The sequence below is a fragment of the Giraffa tippelskirchi genome, chromosome 2, assembly GCF_054371585.1.
Source record: "Giraffa tippelskirchi isolate mGirTip1 chromosome 2, T2T-mGirTip1v1.2.pri, whole genome shotgun sequence".
In the NCBI taxonomy this organism is placed as follows: domain Eukaryota; kingdom Metazoa; phylum Chordata; class Mammalia; order Artiodactyla; family Giraffidae; genus Giraffa; species Giraffa tippelskirchi.
In genome coordinates this window covers 157432981-157460204 of record NC_137276.1, presented here as the reverse complement: position 1 = coordinate 157460204, position 27224 = coordinate 157432981, and the positions used below count along the sequence as shown (strand labels likewise).

The following is a 27224-nucleotide window of genomic DNA, read 5'->3' as shown; positions in this document are numbered from 1 at the left end:
TCATAGTTGATAATCATATTTAACAATGGTTTTTCACACTGACAGAGTTCTTTATGTAAATAAACCACCTTGCACTCATGGATTAAGATCCCAGATAAGGATGAAAACACAAGAACAGAGAGAGAGAGGTTGGGTTTCCTGATCTTCTACAGCAGTTGAATACTAATATTGAAATAAGAAACCAGTGTGTATATGCTTGGTAAGTTATGCACATCTGAGATTTTATTTAATGAAGTTAAAAAAAATTAATTCATTGAAGAACTGTTCAACAATGAAAAAAGCAAGAAGAAAAACTCACCATTAAACTATTACTCTGAGATTAATACTTTTACAATATGGGTACATTCTCTTCTATTTTATCACACATACATCTTATTAGTGCCATCTCTAGTCATACTTGGTTAAAACACTAGAATCATTACAAATATATACAGTTTTATATTTTGCTGTTATAATTTTTAGTATATTTTTTCTTATCAATATGTATCATTTGGAAACAATTTTTTAATTTATTTTTTATTGGAGTATAGCTAATTTATAAGATTGTGTTGGCTTCAGATATACAGCAAAGTGATTCTGTTATACATATATACATATATGTATATATCTGTTTCTTTTTCTATTCTTTTCCATTGTGGGTTATTGCAAGATATTTAATATATTCCCCTGTGCTGTTTATATTATACATGGTAGTTTACATCTATTAATCCTATGCTCCCAATTTATTCCTCCACCCTTTCCCCTTTGGTAAGCATAAGTTTTCCCAGTGTTCACAGTATAATAGCTTATTTCATTTCAACTCATACTGCTGTGAACATTGGGGTTCATGAATCTTTTTGAATTAGTTTTTTCTTTTGCCCAGGAGTGGAATTGCTGGATCACATGGTAACTCTATTTTTAGTTTAGTTTTTTTTTATTTGTTTGTTTGTTTAAGAAAACCTCCACACTGTTTTTTTTACTATAATAGCCAAGATAGGGAAGCAACTTAAGTGTCCATCAGCTGAATGAATAAGGAGGATATGGAAACTATATACAAGAACATATTACTCAGCCATAAGAAAGGATGAAATAATGACATTTGCAGCAAATTGAGTGGCCTAAAAACTGTACTAAGTGAAGTAAATCTTGCTCTACTTCATCTAGGAGAAGTATGAATCTCTTCTGCATTCCTCATTTTAAGACCAGTTTAAGCAGGGACTTTTGAACTTTCATTTGTTTTAGAATCATCAGGAGGGATATGTAAAACAGAAACTGCTAGGCCCTAATCCCAAGAGTGCCACTTTCAGAAAGTCTGGCTAGGATCTAAAAGTGTGCATTTCTAGTAATCCCTAAATATTGCTGATTCTCCTGGCTTGGGCACCACACTATTGAAAGCAAATGAATTGGAGTATCTGTTTAGAAGATGGAACCGGGATGGTGAGGATACAAGGGAGATGTCTTCACTTATGTAAAACAAAGCACAAGATGTAAGAATCAAAGCAGAACTTTTTCCTGAAAAAGAATGGAGAGAAGGACCAGCAGATTCTCTCACCATGCCCTCGGGGGCTCCTGTTGGTGTCTTCCCTCTTCATGCCACATCTCAGTGATGAGGAACTTTCTTGTTAATGTTCTAGGCCCATACCCCATCTCTTGGTACCTTGATAAATAGCTGAGACAAGATAGAATTGTTCAAAATCACTTTGCTAATACTGAAGGCCAACTAGAAGAGAACAAAGGACAAGAAACAAACAAACAAACAAACAAAAGTCTAATTTACATAGTACGGATATCTGATGATACAATTAGTTAGTGGGTTCTTAAAAACTATAGCCCTGAGTCACTTCCACCTCCTCTCCCAGCGCAGCTGTATTGCCACTATAGGGTCTTGGCCTCAGACCTAGCTATCTTGCTTTCCAGAACCCCATCTGCCTCCAGATGGCTGGAACCATGTCCCATTTTCCCTCGCACGTGCTGTCTTCTGTTCCTCTGTGACTAATGCTGGTTAAGGTCAATCCATTTGGTTTAGCTTGAGGGATATTCTTCTTTCTCTAGCAACTAGCAGGCTAAAGCCACCAGAACCCAGTCCCTTCTCAGTAGATATGAATACACAAAGCAGCACCACCATTTAATCACAACACAATCCCTAGCATGTGTGAAACAAAAATTGTATACCTATGGTAATTAGGCTGTGGGGGAAGGGTAATGGCTCTCTCACTGAGTATGAAGTTTTGTGCAATTAGACTGATTAAAGGAAACTGAAATATTATTCAGTCAGACTTTGTATACTCAGTGGATTTTAATTAGGGTCCTTGACTATGTGTGACCACAAAGGATGAATACAGGATGCATTGCATGAATGCTATAGGGCAAAAATTGGAGAAATAACACTTACTGAGCACTTACTGTATACTGTGATTGAATGTAGCATGCAGTTTCTGAGAGATAGAGTTGTCTCAAATAGAGTAGACTGCCTTAAAAGATAACACAGGTTGTCTGTTACTGGATGCATTCAAACCAGATTTCCCTTGCAAATTTCACTTCTTCCATCAAGCCTTCTGATTTACTGCCTTTCCCAGGTTCCTGGATTTTCTCCTGAAGCACTCATTTTATTTTCTCTGACTTGCCTTTCTGCTTTTACTCTTGCCCCTTATAACTCATCACAGTTAGAGCAATAGTTCAAAAATGTGAAGTATATCATTGTGCTTGCATGTGGGCTAAGTCACTTCAGTCACGTCTGTCTCTTTGTGATCCTATGGACTGCAGCTTGCCAGGCTCCTCTCCATGGGATTCTCCAGGCAGTAACACTGGAGTGGGATCTTCACTCCAGGGGATCTTCCTCACCCAAGGATCAAACCCGAGTCTCTTATGTCTCCTGCATTGGCAACTGGATTCTTTCCTGTTGGAATACCTGAGGAAGATACAAAGAGGGGATATTTTAGTTTCTAAAGTTTTTAAAACATTTTAGTTTTTAAATATTTTAAAACTCTGTGGTTGTTAAAGATCAACAAACTGACACATAATCTAATCAAGGTTACTTCTTCTCCAGCCAAATTGCCTTATTCAACCAGTGCTTTAGAGATAGAAAAAGGAAAAGCCCATGCGGTTGACTTGCCCAAGGTCATGTGGCAGAGCCGAGACAAGTTCTTTCCACTGCATCATCCTGGAATTTCTTAAACACTCCAACCAGACTTACACCTTTTCTCTAAAGAAAGCAAGACAGAGTTCAGAGCCCTTATTTTTAAACCCACATTAAATGGAAACCTTTGGAAGAGCAGGTGGTGGTAATGCTATGAATCTGGCTCAGCAAGGGAACACTGAGGTCATGATATTTTTCACATTTAGTAACTTCAAAAATATAGGGATGATGTAAACTTCCTAAGACTTGTTTCCAACCTAGTGATACTGGTAACTCTGGACAGGAGGGTGTACCATTGGTCAGAGTAGGGACCTGTGTGGCCAATGAGCTCTCTCTAGTCAAGAAAGATGCTCTGGTAATGCTTTCAGATGGCTGTCTTGGATTCACATCCTGCTTACAGTAACACTAGCAAGCCTGCTTGAATTTCCTATTAGATACATGACAAAAATATCCTATGATGCTCAGAAGTCGCTAAGACCAAACAGAACCTACTTCATAGGGTTGAAAGATTTAATGAGTTGAACACATTTCATGTGCTTTGCACATACTCTGGCACTTAGTAAGTGCTCATTGAATGCCACTTTAAAATAAAAACAGGTTGAAATGAGAGCGAATTTGAATGTTTGATTTTTGAGTTAAATTGTGCTGCTCTGCCTATCCTGAACTCTGTATAAAGAAACCCACCCTCCATAGAAGCATTGACAATCATGGATCAGATCTGAAAGGGACATTCATAGTGATCACCTGGTTGCAAATGAGGTAATTGAGGAAACAAACAAAGAAAAACAACAGTAACACCAGATAGAGAGACTAAATCCAAGGCAGTGACAGAACTGGAATTAGGAAGCAGATCTCTTTTTCTCAAGTCCATAGCTTTTTTCTCTGCCCTAGACACCAATGTTTCTTTTTATTATATTATACTTTGCATTTGGCCCACTTTTAAATTTTTTTTTCACATTAAATACTCTTAGCTCCCCGTTGTGTGTTGTGGTTATAGCTCCCTGAGGATACAAGAAATAGCTCCACTTTTGGACTAGAGGACTTAAGTAAGTTGATAGTCATTCTACCTATCCTACCGGAAGAACTCATCACCATACCACATAGAGTTCATTACACAGGGGATCACAAGTAGTAGATCTTGTTTAAAGATACTTCAAGATCTAAAATTTCATGAATTCTAGATGCATAATGACAATTTTGACCCAGTTGGAATGGTTCCCAAATATACTGTTCAAGAAATAGGCAAAATAGTTAACATCCAAAATTCTTGGTTAAATGGACTTTTAAAAGATAAGTATCAATAATTTAGAATTATGTTCATACAGTATTTTGTTCCCAAACAAAAAGGATAAATGATGAGCTAAAGTGTGTTTTAATAATAGTTCTGTTGCTAATATACCTTAAATTTGGGGCAATTAACATTTTCCATTTGTGGAGAATAATCCTTGTGCTAATTTTAATTGGAAACTGTTGTTCATTTTGTAAAAATGTCCCCACAAATTTATTATCAAAAATAGAAAAAAAAATAAAAAATATTTTTTACTAACTTGACTCCAGCCATGTATGCACATGTAGTAAGTTGCTTCAGTCATATCCAACTTTCTGATGGTATAGACCGTAGCCTGCCAGGCTCTTCTGTCCATGGGATTTTCCAGGCAAGAATACTGGAGAAGGTTAGCAGGCCCTCCTCCAGAGGATCTTCCTGACCCAAGTATAGAACCCTCATCTCTTACATGTCCTGCATTGGCAGGTGGATTCTTTACCACTAGCACCACCTGGGAAACCCCTGTAACTTTGCATTTTTCCATAAATCAACTAATTTTTACTTTTAATTTACACATAAACTACAGGATGTTTTGGCTCTATTTGATTGATCTTCAACTGATACTTAGCTTCAAAAGAAAAGCTAAGCAATTTGTTTCTGTGTTGAAGGAGATGGACAAAGCTAGTGTTCACCCCCCTGCTATTAGAGATGGCTGCTTGCATTCTCAGCAGTTTATCATATCAAAGGAGTAAAAAGAATGTGAAGGGTTAAGAATAAAAACCTGAGTCTGAGTTCAGGCTCTGGTGCTGTGCACCCTCTGATTCTCAGATAGGTCACTTTTCATTTCTGAATTCAGTTTCTTGATCTGTAAAATAAGAGGAATCCACTCAATGATTCAACTCCCTCCCTCAATAAGTCAAGAACCTGTCAATAAATACCAAAGGTTTAGGAGTGGGCACCATAAAATTCTTTCTATACTCCCACGTGCCTAGGAATGACTTAGCAGCAGAAAATAGCCATGTTCCTCTCAGTGTGGATTTAGCTTCTTCCAATCCCAAGCAGCTGGACAAGTAAGCAGATGTCTAGGTTCTACTGCAGAAGGAAATACAAAGTTGCCTACATTTCTCAAATTTTCCCTGAAAGATATTTTGAGATTTTTCACTTCCATGTTCAGTGGTCACTAAACCCTGCCAATCTCATATCTGTATGTGGATGACATTTCTTGTGGGCCCATTTCCTGCTTGTAACACACAGTCAGTGCCAAGTTTAAATTCTAGCTTCTCTGACCTGGATCACTTCCACAGCCTTCCAATCAAAACAGCTTCATTCTCCCTCGATCTCTTCTTCTCCCTGTCCCAGGTTGATCTCTGTAGGACAAAAATCTGACCTTGATCAAGACCTCCTTCAAAAGTAGGTGACTGCTGGTTGCCATCAGGATAAAATCTAAACTCACCTTTGATTGATTTGGTCCAAACCGATGTTTCCAATCTAAGGTCCCTCTCCACCCTCATCCACACATCCTATGTTCTACCTCAATGAAACATGTCTTCCTCTGGAATAGCATCATATTACATTTATCAAATAGTCTCAGGGTGCCAGGTGTTTCACATATATTTTATTTAATCAAAGAAAGCTATTATCAAAGGTATTCAAGATAGGTATCATCTCAGTTTTCCAAAGAGATTTGGCAACTTGTTCAAGGACACCTCAGGTCTCAGAAGGGTGAGTAGGACTCAGACATAGGTCTGTGTCTGCATGCTCTTCCTACTTGCCCATGCTGCCTTCCTAAACACACCTTGCACTTTCACTTCTTTATACTCTTTCTTCATTCTGGAATATTCTTTCCATTTCTACCTGTTCCACTCATTTCTGAGGTCCATCTACAATGTCATATGCTCTGAATATTTTCTACATTATTCTAATGAAATATTCTCTTCTCTGTGCTCCAGTATTTTGTTCATAGATCCATATAACATTAGGAATTATAGTAGAGATATTTGTGTGCATTTTTTAGACTCCTATGGAAATGTAAGGTCTGGGGGGCAAAGGCCATATTAACTCCACATCTGGCATTCAGTACAATGCCTGGAACTTGGTAGGGAGTCATGAATTATCTTTTGAAATGAATGAATACACAAATTAATAAATATTTCTGTATTCTCTTTCTTATACTCATTTCTAAATTTAGATCAGACAAAAATATGGCAAAATCAAACACTATACACTGCACAGTATTAGCTATAGGTTGGCACAGAAAGAAAACTCAGAAAAGAGCAAGGCTCCAACTTCAAAACTAACGAATCTGTACTCAGGATAAAACTGATTACTCCTAAAATAAACTGCAACCATTTCCCTGTAAATGATGTTTTAAAAGGTTCTACTGATACCATGGATAAAAATAGCCATTTTGTCTAAATTGCTCAAACATTATTTGGCTTCTAATCTGGGAATCAAATAAACTCCCAGATTTTCCATGGGGATAGGTGGTGGTGTTTTCTCACACAAATTTATGGCTAGGCAGAGGGTTGGGTGTGTTCCAGAGTGAGCACCACATTTTGATTTTATTACAACAACAATGACAATTATAAAGATACAAGCACATGGCTGCATCTAAGGCTCTTGCGGAAAGCATTTCTGCAGTCAGGCAACCAGACTTCCCAGACTTAGTCAGACATGACTATTTACTTACTGCGGGAAGAAAATGTCTCAGCAATCTAACCTGCCAAGAAGATATCATTTGTATGGAACTTGCTAGCTGTTTCAGAGGACGTAAATAAAGGCACATCCATGCCAGCAAACTGAGCTTCACATCTCTGAGAGAGTATTAATGAAAGAACTTTCTGTGGGTAGCATTTGTTAAACACACCAAGGCTCCTCTACAGCATCACTCCTCTCCAGGCTCTCCAGGCCCCCCAGTCTCTGCCCTAGTAGGGAGGGATCTATGCCATCATCTCTTTCCTGTCCCTTCTCTCTCACATGAGGACCAAAATATTCCTAAAACACAGGTTGTATCATGTTATAAGTGTTCATATGAACCTAAAACACCCTCACCACCTAGAATGATGGAACAAGGCTTTCAAGGCCTACCTGACTTCAAGCATGAATGCCCTCCCCCATCCCAGAAAACTCCTACAAGTCACCATTCTGAAAGCTACAGCTCAATTATCACTTTCCCAAAGAAGTAGCCCAGCTTCAATTCATACAAAACATTTCTCTGAATAGCCATCTCTATTTCCTTCTGGGCTCTGTAGTGAGTTCCTCATTTTTAAGTTGTAAAAGCCAAGGGCAGAAACCATGTCTTGTTTTTTTTTTTTCTATCTTACAAGGCATTAAATGAACTAGATAATGAAGCAAATTTTTTTTGTTTTCTGAATGAATGACTAATAAGCAAATGAGTTTCTTGTGGTTAAACCTAAAAAAGATTTAGGCATGACTGCCTTTTTCTCATAGAAAAATTCCTGATCTCAAAGTATAATCTCAATAAAGAAGATCTGAATCAGGGTGTGAAGAAATATGAAGCCTCAAACATTAAGAGGCAAGAAGTCACATCATACCCATGGACCACCTTCATGATTCCAAACGTAATTTTGTACTAGGCTGGTTCTCAGTGTCCTGTCCAACCAAATCTAATTTTGTAAATTCCAGCAGGCTAGTCTTGTAAAGATTTAAAAAAAAAAAAAAAACAGAATATGAAAGAAAGATGAATGTCATGGATAGTAAAAATCATTAAAAGTGATGGCTGATAAATGTTTTTCAAAATGGTTCTTTCTCTTCCTGTCTTCCAGAATCTTTTGGAAGCAGAACATCCTCAGTGTTTCATGTTACAGTTGAAGAAACAGGTGCAGAGAAAATAGCTTACCCAAGTCCATGGGGAAATAAGTGATACAGAAACAATATGAAAGCAGGAGTTTGGCATTGGACCTTGATATTGGACTCATGTTATGATACCTTGACTAAACTACACTTTCAGCTGCCTCTTCTGTGAAAGGCTATTCATCTGTTTACTTTGCTCCTCACGGAATAATTTGAAAAGAAAATTTAAGACTTTGCCCCAGATTTACAGCTTGTTCAAAGGCCTATAACTCCAGGGTATAATATTGAGATGTTGACGTGTAACTTTCACACATGAAATTTGACTTTCCTAAGATATATTTTAATTTAGGCTAAGATATTTTTAAGTTGAAATAAAAACATCCTTATTTTGCAAAAGCTCAACATATTTAATACCCATCAAATGAATTACATTTATGGATTATTAGTACTTTGTCAAAGTCACTGATATAGAGTGGAATAAGGGAAGCTAGGGACTAGGCCGGGCTAAGGATCTTCTAAAGAGATGGGTGTCAGTGGAGCTAGAAGAATCCAAGACTGAAGACCAAGTTTGCTAATTTCAAAGAGCAATGTTACAAAATCTATTATTAAGTCTACAATTTTCCTGTTTCCTAATCCATTGGTATTTGATTTAATCTCTATTTAACTCTTCCTAATACTTTTTTCAAGTTCATTTTATTAGTGTTTATCTAACTTACTATCCTTTATACTTGGTTACTTCCTTCTTTGATTTTCAAGCAAATCAGTAAGAAATAGTCTGCCTTTGAGTGTAGTTTTGACTCTGAGTCAATGAATAAATTATTACAGCTCTTTTTATATATGAATAAATAGTGATATATCTCTATGACATAATATTATACAACACAAATCCTTTTAAATGCTTTTTAAGCTTTTAATCACAAGAAAAATTTCTAAACCATTTTACACAGCATTTTTCCTACTTTCAAATCCTGAAAGATGATGCTGTGAAAGTGCTGCATGCAATATGCCAGCAAATTTGGAAAACTCAGCAGTGGCCACAGGACTGGAAAAGGTCAGTTTTCATTCGAATCCTAAAGGAAGGCAATGCCAAAAAATGCTCGAACTACCGCACAACTGCACTCATCTCACATGCTAGTAAAGTAATGCTCAAAATTCTCCAAGCCAGACTTCGGCAAAACGTGAAATTCCAGATGTTCAAGCTAGTTTCAGAAAAGGCAGAGGAACCAGAGATCAAATTGCCAGCATACGCTGGATCATCGAAAAAGCAAGAGAGTTCCAGAAAAATATCTATTTCTGCTTTATTGACTATGCCAAAGCCTTTGACTTTGTGGATCACAATAAACTGTGGAAAATTCTGAAAGAGATGGGAATACCAGACCATCTGACCTGTCTCTTGAGAAACCTGTATGCAAGTCAGGAAGCAACAGTTAGAACTGGACATGGAACAACAGACTGGTTCCAAACAGGAAAAGGAGTATGTCAAGGCTGTATATGGTCACCCTGCTTATTTAACTTATATGCAGAGTTCATCATGAGAAATGCTGGGTTGGAAGAAACACAAGCTGGAATCAAGATTGCCAGGAGAAATATCAATAGCGTCAGATACGCAGATGACACCACCCTATGGCAGAAAGCGAAGAAGAACTAAAGAGCCTCTTGATGAAAGTGAAAGAGGAGAGTGAAAAAGTTGGCTTAAAGCTCAACATTCAGAAAACTAAGATCATGGCATCTGGTCCCATCACTTCATTGCAAATAGATGGGGAAACAGTGGAAACAGTGTCAGACTTTATTTTTCTGGGCTCCAAAATCACTGCAGATGGTGATTGCAGTCATGAAATTAAAAGACGCTCACTCCTTGCCAGGAAAGTTATGACCAAACTAGAAAGCATATTAAAAAGCAGAGACATTACTTTGCCAACAAAAGTCCATCTAGTCAAGGCTATGGTTTTTCCAGTAGTCATGTATGGATGTGAGAGTTGGATGGTGAAGAAAGCTAAGCACCAAAGAATTGATGCTTTTGAACTGTGGTGTTGGAGAAGACTCTTGAGAGTCCCTTAGACTGGAAGAAGATCCAAGCAATCCATCCTAAAGGAGATCAGTCCTGGGTGTTCATTGGAAGGACTGATGCTGAAGCTGAAACTCTAATACTTTGGCCACCTCATGCGAAGAGTTGACTCATTGGAAAAGATCCTAATGCTGGGAAGGATTGGGGGCAGGAGGAGAAGGGGACGACAGAGGATGAGATGGCTGGATTGCATCACCGACTCGATGGACATGGGTTTGGGTAGACTCCGGGAGTTGGTGATGGACAGGGAGGCCTGGTGTGTTGCGATTCATGGCGTCACAAATAGTCAGACACGACTGAGTGACTGAACTGAACTGAACTGAACTTTCCTACTTTTAACATATTTTTATGCTTAAAGGAAATGCATTGCCGCTTTTCTTTAAATAATGGTTTTACAGATGAATTTTGTTTTCTTCCTGTGCCTTTATATTTTCTAACTTTTTAAAAATATGATTAAGTTATAATCACTTAAGAAAATTTTTCTATTCATTTTTCTAAAAGATAATTAAAACAATAAATAGCATATATGGAAAATGCTTCCATTAAGTTTAAGAACATATTAAGTATGTACTACAGTCTCAACCATGGAAAACTTAATTACATGACAAAAAGATCATAAATAAATAGGCAAAAATATTAACTATTGTGTTCCTTTAATTGGGGAGTTATGGGTTAAATTTATTTTCTTCATTATTTTTCCAAATTTTTTCAGTAAGATAAAATGAATTTTATAAAAAGACAACAAGTGATTGTTGTTTGTTATGAAGGCTTATCCCTCATCTCTGCATGACCACAAGGCTGCTATTCAAAGAGAATTCCAACTACTCTTCTTGCCTCTTTCCTCATTCCTCCCAGTTTATTCTTGACACTGCCAGTAGGTTCTTTAAAATCACTTTCTTTCTTTAACTTTCAAATCACAGGGGATCCCATGATCAGAACCCTTCAAAGATGCTCTCACTGTCTATGAGATGGAGTTTGAAATTTTAGATATCAGAAACTAAGTTTTCAATTTCTATATCCAGAGTGTATGTCTATGCTTATAATCATTTTTGCTAGACAAATTCTACATTCAGGTCAAACTGAACCCCAAATTCAGGTCTCCACTAGAAAATACTTCAGTCTTTGCAAGAATAATACCATTTGTTTTAATGATATCATTCTCCAGTTATCATGTATCAAAAAGCAATCAAAATATCCCAGATCCTTCCTGATCATCTCAACTAGAATAAGTAATTTCTTATATATTTTAATGGCTCTTACATCATACTGGCTTCAATTGTGTTTACTCCTGTTGTTAGTACATAACAACGCATCCATATGCATGATTTTGAACAGAATTCAGTGCCTATTTCTCCATCAGTACTCTTTGAAGTCCTGTGTCTTACACAGATCTCCTGGCTCACTACTACCATTACACAGTGAGAGCTTCCATCGAGTAGGTGCTTAGCAAGAGAGGACTGAAGGAAGTTATTATTGATAAATAGCTCTTTTCATTTCTAAGTCATCCTGATGTGATATACCAGAAATCTGGGTTATTAATTTTGTTTATGGATCAGAAAATGGTTAAAAACTTGAGAATTCAAACACTGGAAGTAGATAATAACTCTTTCCCTGTTTGGGAGCTGTAAGACATTAAGTTCATCCAACAAGGAGAATGATATAAAAGTCTCTAATTCATAAGTATGGGTGACCACACTGGTGAGAGTTGATTGTGTGTTTGGAGAAAGTGTGTATCTATACAGTGAGGCACCCTGAGCAAGAGTTCATTATAAGGACAGAGCCAGGTGATAGAGACAGAGTGATGAGCAGTAAGAGAGACTCTGGCAAGTCAGAAGTCTGATCCTCAGCAACCATCCAAGAGAAGCAGTATTGCCCATGGCTGCCTTTCACATGCTCCCCAAGCGTGACATATAGGTGAGTCAGTAGCACTCATAGAGCCAGTGACAACATGGTCCCTTCACATTTATTTTCCCCTTTCTTGCATACTAATAATGAGAGGTTCAACTTCCCTCGTGGTGCAGTGGATAAGAATCTGCCTGCCAGTGCAGGGGACATGGGTCCAGGAAGACTCCACATGCCTTGGAGCAACTGAACCCATGTGCCACAAGTACTGAAGCTCATGCTCCAGGGTCCTCAAACTGCAACTACTGAGCCTGTGTGCCTCACTTACTGAACCCCACATGCCCTAGGCCTGTGCTCAGCAACAAGAGAAGCCACAGCAAAGAGAAGCTTGCACACCACAACAAAGAGTAGCCCTACTCACCCCAACTAGAGAAAGTCCTCAGGCAGCAACGAAGACCCGGTGCAGACAAAAATAAATAAAGTGGTAAGGAAAATGAAACAAAAAATAATGAGAGACATGTTGAATTAAAGGGGGTCTGTTCTTGGAATTAATATATGTCTTTTAAAATCTTGCAGTCTTGGCACAAGAACTAAATTATGAGGGCATTTGATTACAAATATCAAACACAAAAGTAGGAAGAGGTGGCTGAGTAGCACACTGCCTCAGTCATGGTCATCCTAACCATCTTATAGGCACTGTCTAACTCTGCAAACAGAAACTCTAGGACAGGTTTCTCCAAAATGCTGAGACACTGTGGTGCTTCCTCAGAGCCCATATCAAAGAAATAGTAAGGAGGGAATTGTCCCTATTTCTGCAAAGAAACCAAAACGGATTTAATGAAAGCAGACTCTAGACCTCTTGGACCCCTTGAAAAGTGTAGTGTGTAGGTGCCAGAGAGGTATAGATGGATCCCAGAGAAACCCAGTAGGTCTGCAGACACCATGAAAAAGTGGAAGTTAGCAGCTTCAAATAGAGTAACATCTTCTGTGATGCTAGAGCAGAAAAAACAAGCAGTGACAGGTGTGATGTGATGAAGGCAAGCCAGGTTCATAAACACAAATGAGAGCTAGTCCTTGGAGGTTCCTAGAAATAATGGGGAGAACTTAGAAAGAGTTTAGGTCCTATACATTAGAAGATAGTAAGAGTCAATAGGTAATACCAACAGGCAGTCATGAAAAGTGAAGGATATGGAGCCAAAGAATGTGTCTTTGAGGACCTCTTTCTAGCCACTTGAACCTCTGTAAAATAAGAAAAGGGGACGCATGGATGGCTCTCTATTCTCTGTACTCACTAACTTGCTTTGATCCACACAGAGGGCAACTCTACTGTTTCTCTTACGTCACAATCCTCTGTCTGACTTCATTGGAATTTTCCTAGGGAGCAGGGATTGTTCATCTCATTGGTCAGAATTTAAGAGGATCATTGGGCAGAATAGCAATGTCTTAAAATCAAATTTCATGACGTTTTTTTCCCCACTCTTGGCATCTGTGTAGGAAGCTGACCACACTTTGTACTTTGTTCTAACCTTTATTCAAGATGAAGCCTGGGTGAGTAGACACTGGGTATGCTTCTCCTAAGCCTGAGGCCTCTGCTGTGTTCTCCAATTCTGTTTCATAAGAGCTTTCCTTTGTGGACTTTCCCAGACATTTTTAATATCAGCAGTTTTTTCCTACTTGGCTGCTAATTCTTTGATGAATATGCTCTTTGGCTGGGAACTCTGGAGAAGAGGAGGGATGCATTACCATCTGGATTTGGGCACCAAACCAGCCGCACCCTAAACCACACCCAGAACACATCATTGTGCCTTTTTCATAGGATTTGGGGAGGATTAAATAAGAAAAATTCATGTAAACTGCTAAGCACAGTCCCTGGCATATAGTACCCACTCAATAAATGTTAATTATTGTTAATAATATGCACATTGCAAATCTTTGCCATTGACTAGCTGTAACCTGGTCAGAGAGCTTCCAAGAAAAGTGCTCTGGGGCTGGACACCTGAATATTTGATTGATGAAAACTGGAGCAAAACAGATATTCTGTGAAAAAGCAAGCGTGTTTCTTTCAGGTACACCATTATCTCTTCTGGGAAAGTTTTGATTACACACAGAAGTACCTACTCTTCGGTCTGTAGTGAAGAGACACACATGCAAATTCCTCAGCCCTGCCTCGGCAGATTTTGCCTAATGAAACATGAAAGTTGGGGGATGGGAAGTGAGAAGTTCTTCTTGAAGATTTTTTTTCTTTCTTTATTAAAGGTTCATTTTAGATTTCCCCTTGCAGGACTAAAGACCAGAATTGGAGGCAGGGGACTGATACTCAGGGAAAGGATCTGGTAGAGACCCTTGCAGTGTGGTGGAAGGCCATCCAGAAGCTGAGGACAAGCACAGGAGCCACAGCCCCACTTTAAAAAAAAAAAAATTCCTCGGTGTATATGCCCAGCAGTGGGATTGCTGGGTCATATGGCAGTTCTATTCCCAGTTTTTTAAGGAATCTCCACACTGTTCTCCATAGTGGCTGTACTAGTTTGCATTCCCACCAACAGTGTAAGAGGGTTCCCTTTTCTCCACACCCTCTCCAGCATTTATTGCTTGTAGACTTTTGAAACCAGAATTGAAAGAGACGCGTGTACCCCAATGTTCATCGCAGCACTGTTTACAATAGCCAGGACATGGAAGCAACCTAGATGTCCATCAGCAGACGAATGGATAAGGAAGCTGTGGTACATATACACAATGGAATATTACTCAGCCATTAAAAAAAAAATACATTTGAATCGGTTCTACTGAGATGGATGAAACTGGAGCCCATTATACAGAGTGAAGTAAGCCAGAAAGAAAAACAACAATACAGTATACTAATGCATATATATGGAATTTGAAAGATGGTAACGATAACCCTATATGCGAGACAGAATAAGAGACACAGATGCATGGAACAATTTTATGGACTCTGTGGGAGAAGGTGAGGGTGGGACGTTCTGGGAGAATAGCATTGAAACATGTATATTATCATATGTGAAACAGAACACCATTCCATGTTCGATGCATGAGACAAGGGCTCAGGGCCGGGGCAATGGGATGACCCAGAGGGATGGGATGGGGAGGGAGGTGGGTGGGGGGGCCAGGAAGGGGAACACATGTAAACCCATGGCTGATTCATGTCAATGTATGGCAAAAACTATTACAATATTGTAAAGTAATTAGCCCCCAACTAAAATAAATAAATTTATAAAAAAAAAAATTATCGGAGTATAGTTGCTTAAGAATGTTGTGTTAGCTTCTACCCTACAGCAAAGTGAATCAGGCATACGTATACCTACTTCCCCTCTTTTTTAAATTTCCTTCTCATTTAGGTCACCATAGAGCATTGAATAGAGTTCTCTGTGCTATATAGCAGGTTCACATTAGTTGGCTGTTTTGTACAGAGTATTTTGTATATATGTTAATCCCAATTTCCCAATTCATCTCACTCCCCTTTCTTCCCCTTGGTGTCCATACATTTGTTCTCTACATCTGTATTTCCTTCTGATGTGATGTAGCAGGTAGGTTCCAGGAATCCTTGTTGTCTCTATCCAGTTTTCTAATTCTGGCTTTGCAATTCTCTTTTTCCATCTGGATATCTTTGCTAAACATTTTGCACCTCACGGCCCATGCTTAGGGAACAGTAAAAGAACATGTTCATGATCAGAGAAATCAGCAAGGGGAGAGGATGAGCAGCCCAGAAAAGTGACTGCGAGATTTCAGGGGGTGAACCAAAGAGATGGAGATAGCCACAATCTGGGTAACTGGAACATGTAAACATTTTTAAGAAGTGCTCAGAGGTACTGCTAGAGGGGGCGACACCTCCAGCAATGTAGACTTAGTTATCTTCAGATATGACCAAACAGGGTGATTTGGAAAGAGAGGGAACATGAGCATTCCAATAGAAATGCAGGACTGACTGAGCACCCCAGACAAGCATTTCGAAAAGTGGTCTTGTGCATGCATTTTGTTCTTTCTGACCTCTTCATGCTCTTATCTTCTTCAGAAAAATGAGGGTCAAGGTACATTACCTTTTAGACATCCTTTGACTCTCAATACCACTGACTACATTATTTTGTATTCAATCAAGCATTTGTGTTTGCCATGTTCAGATAGATACCAGAAAATAAAAAGATGATTAAGACATAAGACATAGTCCCTGAATTCAAGGATGTTATCTGTCAGGAAGGGAGAAAAATGCTTAACTAGGTAACTTAAGTACAAGGCAAATGTGTGCATAGGACTCTATGAAAACATAAGGAAGGGAGGGACGGAATCCCAGATTGTGGCTGTCAGATACAGCTTCCTAGAGAGGATGCTCAAATGGATTCTTAAAACAACTTCATATGGTCCATTTGGGGCATGTGTTCCCTTTCCTCAATTCAGTTTCATGGAATATGACGAGTACAGGAGAGGGCCCTTCTTGCTGGTAGCCTTTTGGGCACAAGTTCATATCAAGAAAGAACAGATTGCTATGCAGTAGGAGAGATATCTGTGGATTTGAGATACAGCACAGGGCAGGCAGTGGGCTGGTTTCAGGAGACACAAGTTCTAATTTTGACAGCTGCTTACTTTGCTGTATAACCTTGGGCAATTCAGGAGACCACTCTGAACCTTACTTTATTCTTCACTGAAAAGGCAGTAACTTGAGATCATCCCAAAGGTTTGTTGTGAGGAGAAAATGAAATAGTAGATATGAATATGATTCATAAAATATAAGGGTGCATCCTCATGGGTGGGAAATAGACTTTGAAGCATCTGGCCCTCCCTTCAAGGCATAGGGAGAGTGCAGGGAAGGAACTCCTGCATAGAAACAAGCAGATTTTACTGGAATGGGAGTTTCTGTCAATTTCTTGAACAAGTGGCTAATTGCAGTCCTAGGACAAGTACCCAGGAGTCTGAGGTATTTTTCCCCAAGTAGTTCCATAGACCTATATGCCATCCATGTTTGTGTGGAAAACAGGGACAACAGGGGATGAAAAACAAGAATGAAGGATGGTGTCAGCAAAGGTCAGGGTGTCACACATCAGTCACGGTAGCAGCTGCCAGGGCTCAGAGGGTTCCAGAGCATGATAAGGATGGCCACTGGGCTGGCTTCAGCCACATTCCCCAGGCTTTGCATCACACACCCAGGATGGGGGTCTTTGCTCATCTAAGCTCCTTCTCCTACTCAGCCTCCCCGGACGTGTGCTTTCCAGGCTGTGGTATCTGCTTTCCTCCCAGAAAGGATTATTCATCTGTCCTCCTGCAGCCATGCCATCAACACCAGGGAGAGTCCCTGCCTCCCCGTTGGACCGGAGATGCCCCACAGCCACAGGTCATGAAACATAGAAGCTCCCTGGGCCGATTCCCTGGAAAGCGGACAGGGCTTATGCAGCATGTTCCTCACACTCTCAGCGTACCTAACACTTTCCATCTTGTTTGTATATATTTAGAGAAGCAGAAAAGCATTCTAGAAAGGGTGTTGGACTTTGAGCCGCTCACCTCAGATCACCTTGAGGGGAGGGAGAGTGACTTATCTTGGAACAACTAGTTGTCACGTGGTACAATAGGTGTGCTCCCGGATTTTAAAGTTTTACCCTCAGAGCCACGCTTTGAGGTAAATATTTTTAACACCGCATTTCAATTCAAGAAACTGAGGCAGAAAGAGAGTAAGTAATTTGCCCCCAGAGTTACCCAGTGATTGTGTCGGACTTAGAATTTTAACCCAAATTGGGGGCACCATAAAGTTCATGGCCTTGGTCACACCCTCATCTAACAAAGGAGAGTGGTGCTGATGTCTGGGGTCCCTTCAGTTTCCAAAATTCTGTAATGCTTTATAGTCATATGCTCTCACAGTAAATTGTTTCATTTTTGTTAAACTGTAAAGACTATTTATATCTTACTATTCAATGTGCTCTCTCTTCCTGGTATGCATGAGAGGTTTAAAAAAATCTTAGTTGAATTGAACTAAAACTGAATTTTCAAATCCTCATTTTCTTCGTCTTTAAACTGATGATAATGGTCTCTGTGTCATCAGTTCCAAGAAGCTCAAATAAAATCCTATGTTTGGAAACACTTTTTGGAACTATATTACCAGAGTATTGTATGGAACATATTATTGCATTGGTATATATATTATGCATGCATGCAGATAAGTATATGTGTCATAACTATACTTAATGACTATTATGAAATGAACACTCAGCATCCAGAATAAGAAGCAAAATATTGCTAGAATTGCAGACATCTCACTGTGCTTTCTTCTGGTTACTTTTCCCTTACCCAAAGGATAACTACCATCCTGACAGGATAAATATTTTCTGCTTTTTCCTATGAAAAATGTTATATTAAATAATGCACATGCCCTCCTGTGTCTGGCTTCTTTCACTCAACATCTTGATGTGAGATTCATCCATATTTCTGGTTGTAATTTTAGACTATTTTTTCTCATTGAAGTAGAATATTCTATTGTGGGACTATATCAGAGTGTATATACCTAGTCTGCTCCTGACACGTATTTTCAGTTTTCAGTAACTGACAATTACGAATAGTACACCTATGGACATTCTACTATGTGTCTTTTTTTTTTTTAATAAATTTATTTATTTTAGTTGGGGGCTAATTACTTTACAATATTGTAGTGGTTTTTGCCATACATTGACATGAATCAGCCATGGGTTTACATGTGTTCCCCATCCTGAACCCCCCTCCCACCTCCCTCCCCATCCCATCCCTCTGGGTCATCCCATTGCCCCAGCCCTGAGCATTTGTCTCATGCATTGAACCTGGAATGGTGTTCTGTTTCACATATGATAACATGCATGTTTCAATGCTATTCTCCCAGAACGTCCCACCCTCACCTTCTCCCTCAGAGTCCATAAGACTGTTCTATGCATCTGTGTCTCTTATTCTGTCTCGCATATAGGGTTATCATTACCATCTTTCAAATTCCATATATATGCATTAGTATACTGTATTGTTGTTTTTCTTTCTGGCTTACTTCACTCTGTATAATGGGCTCCAGTTTCATCCAAAAGTCTACAAGCAATAAATGCTGGAGAGGGTGTGGAGAAAAGGGAACCCTCTTACACTGTTGGTGGGAATACTATGTGTCTTTTATGGACATGCAGATGCATTTGAATTAAGTGTATCCCTGAAGTATATGTGTATGTTTAACTTTAATAGATACTTTACCTAGAAATTAACCACAGATGAGGCTAGCATTGTGGTGGGGCAGGATGGAGAACTTCAGGCATATTAGTTCTTATAGGAGCTGCTGCTGCTGCTAAGTCACTTCAGTCGTGTCCGACTCTGTGCGACCCCATAGACGGCAGCCCACCAGGCTCCCCTGTCCCCGGGATTCTCCAGGCAAGAACACTGGAGTGGGTTGCCATTTCCTTCTCCAATGCATGAAAGGAAAATTGAAAGTGAAGTCACTCAGTCTTGTCTGACTCATCACGACCCCATGGACTGCAGCCTACCAAGCTCCTCCGTCGATGGGATTTTCCAGGCAAGAGTACTGAAGTGGGGTGCCATTACCTTCTCCTTATAGCAGACCTCCAACTAAATAAGAACAATGTAAACCAGCAAGTTTGGGCCTTTTTCACAATTTGGGTTCCCAGGAAGTAGAGTCAGGTATTTTGCAGAATGTCCCTCAATATGTGCTTGTTTTATGGCTTTTTTATTATTATAATCTTACATAATTATAGGGATTTTGGATTTTGAATGAAATTATTAATACGACAGAAGTGAAGTGTGCTTCTCATCACTTTCAGCAGGAAGGAAGTGACAGGTGGTGATGTTAACCTTCATCACTTCATTAAGTTAGAGCCCACCAAGTACTCCTCTGTAAAGTCACTATAATTTTCCTTTCTGTACTTTATTATTCAGAAACAAATTCCTAAGTCCAGCCCACATTCAAGAAGCAGGGAATTAACCTGTATTTTTTGGAGGAAGGTGTATCTACATATATTATCTGGAATTCTTATATACAGAAGATTTGTTTCATCTCTCCCATTTATTTATCTATAGAATAGAGAATTTATTTATCTATAGATACAGGATTCTAGGATAGTTGTTTTGTTTCTCCTTTCAAAGCTAAAAATGGCATGCTTGCCACTTTCTTCTAGCTTGTTTGGTTTCTGATGACAAGTCTGTTATTTTACCCTTTTTCCTCTATAGATGAAGTTTTATCCTTTTTTTGGTTTTGATTTTTCTCTGACTTCTTTCAAGATTTTATTTTTTCCTTTGGTTTTCTGAATTTCAACATGATATGTTTAAATGTGTACATGAACATATGTTCATCTGTTTATCATTTAGCTTGTTCTGCATTCTCTGAAGTTCTTGCATACGTGGTTTGGAGTGCCTATCATTAATTTTGGTAAATTCTCAGGAGAAGAAGGGGGCCACAGAGGATGAGACGGTTGGATGGCATCGACTCAATGGATATGAGTTTGAGCAAACTCCGCAAGATAGTGAAGGACAGGGAAGCCTGGCATGCTGTAGTCCACGGGGTTGCAAAGAGTCGGACATGCCTGCACTACTAAAGACCAACAACAGTCATTATTACTTCACAATTTTTTTTTCCTTTTTCATTCTCTCTTTTTTTCCTCCTGGTATTCAAGACAGTGTCCCGCTCTTTTGATGGTTCTGCTCTTTTCTTTCTTCCTCGCTTGTTTTTCTTTCCTTCTTCCTTCCTGTCTTCCCTCCCTCCCTCCCTCTTTCTTTCTTCTTGCTGTCTTTCGTGTTCCTCTTTACCTTTGACTTTACTTTTGGGAGGTTTCTGTTTACCTGTCTTGAAACTAACTTATCCCTGAGCAGTTTCAAGTTTATTGATGAGCCATCAAAAGGCATTCTTCTTTTCTGGTACAGTGTTTTTTATTTCTAGAAATTCCTTTGGTCCTTAGTGTGTTCATCTCTCTGCTTATGTTACCCATCTGTCCATGCATTTTGTTTACTTTTTCCTTAGAACTCTTAACATATTAATCGTGGTTATTTTCTTTTTCTTATGTACTAATTCCAGTATCTACATTCCGAGGATGGCTCTGAAGATGATTGTCTCTTCAGCGTGTGTTTGTTTATTCTTACTTTTGGCATGCTCTAAAAGCTGGATATGTTTATTGGGTAATAGATACTGAGATAAATAGGCCTTTAGTGTAAGGATTTATGTTAATCTGACTAGGAGTTGTGTTATGTTTAATGTTTGCTGTAATAGTAAGTGCCAGAAGATTCAAATTCTTTTAGTGTCCTTGCTTTTGTCTCCTCTCTTGACTTTGGGTTTCCACAAGTATTCCTCTTAAGAGGGAGTCTGTGTCTTGTAGCTTTTTAAGTTGTAATCCACTGTTATTATACTGGAGCCCTATTGGTGTGGTGATAAAGTGTGTGAGCAGGGGACTGTTCCTTAATCCTCTGATTAAAATCTCAGTCTTTTAGTAAGCCTGTGTCTTCGGACTGTGACCTTCACAAATGTTTCTCCAGGAGAATAGCTTGTTCCCCTTTGTCCCCTACTACCTTTCCTGGCTACAGCATTTCCAGTCTATTCTCTGAAAGCCATCACTCCTTTGAACATGTTTTATTGCTTTTTCTCTTAGGTGAAGCAGAAGGCTCAAAGGGTCTGAGATGGAAGGAATTCCCTTTCCTCAGTTTTGATAAGACTCTGGAAAAGTCTTTTCTCCTGAATAGCAGACCTTTCTCATGAATGTTCTGGGTGTATTTCATAATGATTACTGTTACAGGTTGAATTTTGTTCTCCCTAAAATGATATGTTGAATTCCTAACCTCCAGTATCTGTAAATATGGTCTTATTTCAAAAAAGGATCTTTGCAGATTTAATCAAGTTAAGATAAAATCATTAGGGTTCGTCTTAGTTTACTATGATTGGCATCCTCATACAGAGAAAATACCATGTGATGACAGAGGCAGAGACTGGAGCAATGCAGTCCCAAGCCAAGGAATATCAAGGATCTAGGGCTGGCACCATAAGCTAGGACAAAGTGAGGAAGGATTCTCCCCTATAGGCTGCAGAGGGAGCATGACTCTGCTGACACCTTTGTTTCAGACTTCTAGGTACCAGACCTAGATAAGAATAAAGTTTTGTTACTTCATACCTATTTGTAATACTTTGTTAAGGCAGTTCATTGAGCAGCACAAACCATCTGACTTCACTGAGAAAGTCAGCAAGAGTATAGAAGATAACATTGAGTTGTTATCACTCCAACAGTCATGCGACTTCTTAAGTTACTTTTCCCCAATCACACATCCATGTCATTTGGGAGAGAAACCAAAGTGGGAATAGCAGACTAGAAATCTGAAGAACTCAGCATGGTCTTCAGTTCTTCAGGAAAAGACTGAGTGATTAAGTCTGTCTAAAATTATATGACTGGAATTAAAATAATATTTATTTCAAAAACTAGTTAAATATAAATAAATGTAGTAAGAGTACTGTCATCAGTGATATGACAATGTTACAAGAGTTTTGGTAACAGTGAAAAAACAGATGCTATGGAAACATTGGAGAAATATATATCAATTCTAACCAGTACACTTCAAAAAATTTCATTAAGTGGATAGTGCCTAAAATGGGCCCTAACAATTTGAGAATGATTTCAAATAAAGAAAAAGAGAATGAGGCATTTCAAGTAAGTAAAACAACCATAAATAAAGTCAGAAAATGTTTCAGGGCTAGCAAATAATCCCATATGTTGAAAGCTCAGGGTCTTGGAAAGTGTATTTATTAAAATATATCAGAGTTAGAAGAGTCTTAAGTGACATATTAAGAATTTTAAACTTTTTCATTAATAATATAAAAATGATTGTTCTACCAACAGTGTACTGTTCTTAACACTGATTAGACTAACCCCATCAATTAGATAATATCCTTATTTGGGGCTTCCCAGGTAGCACAGTGGTAAAGAATCCACTTGCCAGCGCAGGAGACCAGGAGACAGGAGTTCGATCCCTGGATTAGGGAGTTTCCCTGGATGAGGAAATGGCAACCCACTCCAGTACTCTTGTAGGGGAAATGGACAGAGGAGCCTGGTGGGCTACAGTGCATGGGGTTGCAAGGAGTTCAACAAGACTGAGCATGCACGTGTGCATCCTTATTTAAATAATGAGAAAATTGAGATAAGAAATCAAGCTTATTTCTCCTTATATAGGAATTCAAGGCTGGGGGTCTTCTGTGTAGTTATTCAGGAACCTATGCTTCTATCTTGTACCTCTCCCAGTCTCTGTGGCCTCAAAGTCCTCTCACTTCAGCCAAAATAGATAAAAAAAAGAGGGAATGTGGAATTATGCAATGCCTTTTTGACACATTTTCAGGACTAGTCATCTTAGAGAGTTATTTGCATGATTCTCTCTCACCATACAGTATCCACAATGGTTGAGAATAAACAGACTTTTATGTGGCTTCCAACTCCATCATTTACTAATTAAATAACCTTGCAAAAATCACTTTCTTCTCATCTCAATTTTCTCACTTTTCAGTTAATTCCTGAGATTTATGTTTGCTGTTGCAGTAATTTACCTAGAAGGAATAATTCAACCAAATTCAAACAGTGTGTCAGAGTCAAAATAGTGTGTAACCGTACTTTAGCCACCTGATACAAAGAGTTGACTCATTAGAAAAGACCCTGATGCTGGGAAAGATTGAGGGCAGAAGAAGGGGACAACAATGGGTGAGATGATTCAGTGGCATCAGCGACTCAATGAACATGAGTTTGAGCAGGCTCCAGGAGATGGTGGACAGGGAAGCCTGGTATGCTGTAGTCCACGGAGTTCCAAAGAGTCAGAAATGACTGAGCGACCAAACAACAAAAATAAGCATATCAAGCACAATAGAGGAAAGTCTGAGCTCAGAAACCAATAAACAATATAACTGAAGAGAAATAACTTAATCTTTGGTTTTAGAAAAGGCAGAGGAACCAGAGAGCAAATTGCCAACATCTTATGGATCATCGAAAAAGCAAGAGAGTTCCAGAAAAACATCTATTTCTGTTTTATTGACTATGCCAAAGCCTTTGATTGTGTGTATCACAATAAACTGTGGACAATTCTTCAAGAGATGGGAATGCCAGACCACCTGACCTGCCTCTTGAGAAACCTGTATGCAGATCAGGAAGCAACAGTTAGAACTGGACATGGAACAACAGACTGGTTCCAAATAGGAAAAGGAGTACGTCAAGTCTGTATGTTGTCACCCTGTTTATTCAACTTATGTGCAGAGTACATCATGAGAAACGCTGGGCTGGATGAAGCACAAGCTGGGATCAAGATTGCTGGGAGAAATATCAATAACCTCAGATATGCAGATGACACGACTCTTATGGCAGAAAAGTGAAGAACTAAAGAGCCTCTTGATGAAAGTGAAAGAGGAGAGTGAAAAAGTTGGCTTAAAGCTCAACGTTCAGAAAACTAATCATGGCATCCGGTCCCATCACTTCATGGGAAATAGATGGGGAAACAGTGGCTGACTTTATTTTTCTGGGCTCCAAAATCACTGCAGATGGTGATTGCAGCCATGAAATTATAAGACGCTTGCTCCTTGGAAGAAAAATTATGACCAACCTAGATAGCATATTAAAAAGCAGAGAGATTACTTTGCCAACAAAGGTCCGTCTAGTCAAGGCTATGGTTTTTCCAGTAGTCATGTATGGATGTGAGAGTTGGACCATAAAGAAAGCTGAGAGCCAAAGAATTGATGTTTTACAACTGTGGTGTTGGAGAAGACTCTTGAGAGTCCGTTGGACTGCAAGGAGATCCAACCAGTCCATCCTAAAGGAGATCAGTCCTGGGTTTTCAATGGAAGGACTGATGTTGAAGCTAAAACTCCAATACTTTGGCCACCCGATGTGAAGAGCTGACTCACTGGAAAAGACCTTGATGTTAGGAAAGATTGAGGGCAGGAGGAGAAGGGGACGACAGAGGAAGAGATTGTTGGATGGCATCACCAACTCAATGGACATGAGTTTGGGTAAACTCCAGGAATTGGTGATGGACTGAGAGGCCTGGCGTGCTGTGGTTCATGGGATCACAAAGAGTTGGACACGACTGAGCGACTGAACTGACTGAACTGAACATCTTATCTTTAGCTTAATCATTGGCAAAATGAAGGAAATAACTCCTACTTTGGAGGGTTATTGAAAAGACTAGTTGATATAATTTTATGGGATCCTTAAGCAATTATAGAAAGATTGGCTACTGACAGTGCACAGTCCAGGAATGGTTAGGAGGTGGGGCCCAGAAAATCCTCTGCAGAGGCTGATTGGCCTATTTAAACTAACTTGAAGTGACTTGCTCAAGGGTTCATTCTTCTTAAATTCTTATTAAATGAAAAAAGCATTCTGGCAGGGAGCTTTTGATTCTCTGGCTTTTCCTTGAAAAAATGTAAGGGATAATTAAAAATGATCTTGCATGATATGGCTGTTCCAGGAAATGCTGCAGGTGGCAAACACCAAGGCACGGTTTGGCATATGCATACTTACGTATAGACACTACTGTCTTAGATGGATACATACAGGCGCTGATTTCCTGGTAACTATGGCAAAGCCAATTCTGTTTGCTAAATATTGGCAATGGCCAGGCAAACAGTCACCAAATCCAGACTACTCTCTCTTCTTTTTGGTGATACCAAGCTGTAAACATGTAGCATGGCCCTCAGAATATGAATAGTGGCTGTGACTCTGTGATTTATAATAAGAAATATACATCTGGTCTTCATCCCAGTTTCTGGCACAAAGCCCCTAAAACCCTTAGGAGCAATCAAGTTGTCTTTTGCTATGTTAATAAGGTGAATTTTAGAAAGCATCTAAGGATGGGGGCTGGTTGCCAGGACAATCAAATGTGTGATTAAAAAGTTGAAACTTTCCTTGCTACCTCTGACCTCCAAGGAGGGGACAGGGGCTGAAGATTGAGCTTAATCACCAGTGGTGTCACCTGCTGGTGTCTGAGAACTGCTTGGTGTTGTGTGGAAACACCCCCACCCAAACACACACAAGCACACAATGGAATTTGGTCCAGTGCCCAAGAGAGACATTTTAAGAAGGAATTTTGCTTAAAACGAAAGGTCTTGAGTAATGAAAGTGCATAATTTCCAATTCTATAAAATAACAAAAGGGAGGTGTATTAGTCAAGGTTTCTCAAGAAGATATATACATATATATACATACATATGTATACATACATATATGTGTATACATATGTATACATATATATATCTCAAGAAGATATATATATATATGTATGTATGTATGTATATGAATATATACAGGCATTTATAGAATATATACAGGCATTTTATAGAATTTCCAATTCTATAAAATAACAAAAGGGAGGTGTATTAGTCAAGGTTTCTCAAAAAGATATATACATATATATGTGTGTGTACATATATATACATATATATATACATATATATGTATACATATATACATATATATACATATACATATATCTCAAGAAGATATTTATATATATATGTATGTATGTATATGAATATATACAGGCATATCTTGGAGATGTTATGGGCTCAGTTCCAGACCACTTCAGTGAAGTGGATCTCACAAATTTCTTGGTGTTCCAATGGATATTAGTTATGGTTATACTATATTTCAGTCTATTAAATGTATGGTAGCATTATGGCTAAAGATATGAACATATCTTAATTAAAAATACTTTATTGCTAAAAATTGCAAAACATCCTCTGAGCCTTTAGTAAGCCATAGTAGTAAGTTCACTTATCACCATAACAAATATAATGATGAAAATGTTTGAAATCTTGTGAGAATACTAAAATGTGACTCAGAGACACAAAGTGAGCAAACGCTGTTGAAAAATATTGGCATCCATTGATTTGCTTGACGCCGAGTTGCCGCAAACCTTCAAGTTTTAAAAAATGCAGTCTGTGAAGTTCAATCAAGCAAAGCATGATAGAGAGTACTAGTTCAAGTCTGAAGGTCTGAGAACAAAGAGAGACAATTGTGTAAGTCCTAGTCTGAGAGTAGGAGAAAACCCATGTCTCAGCTCAATCAGTCAAGCAGAAAAGGGAGCACATTCTCCCTTTTTCTACCTTTTGCTCTATTCAGGCTCTCAAAGGATTGATGCCATCTCACACTGAGAAGGCAATC

At 38.9% G+C, this 27224-nt stretch overlaps 2 long non-coding RNA genes across 2 annotated transcripts in view; one reads left to right on the top strand and one right to left on the bottom strand.

Annotated features, from left to right (window-relative positions):
• Positions 1 to 13389, bottom strand: part of LOC145524490 (uncharacterized) — a 65823-nt gene extending 52434 nt beyond the window's left edge. The window contains exons 1-5 of the long non-coding RNA XR_014067573.1: positions 13260 to 13389; positions 5667 to 5746; positions 2600 to 2887; positions 2383 to 2446; positions 1532 to 1648 (exon numbers count right to left, since the gene is read on the bottom strand). This is a non-coding gene — a long non-coding RNA (uncharacterized LOC145524490). The remainder of the gene's footprint in view (positions 1 to 1531; positions 1649 to 2382; positions 2447 to 2599; positions 2888 to 5666; positions 5747 to 13259) is intronic.
• Positions 13390 to 13505: 116 nt separating this feature from the next.
• LOC145524494 (uncharacterized) overlaps positions 13506 to 27224 on the top strand; it is a 145557-nt gene continuing 131838 nt past the window's right edge. The window contains exons 1-2 of the long non-coding RNA XR_014067578.1: positions 13506 to 13647; positions 17295 to 17437. This is a non-coding gene — a long non-coding RNA (uncharacterized LOC145524494). The remainder of the gene's footprint in view (positions 13648 to 17294; positions 17438 to 27224) is intronic.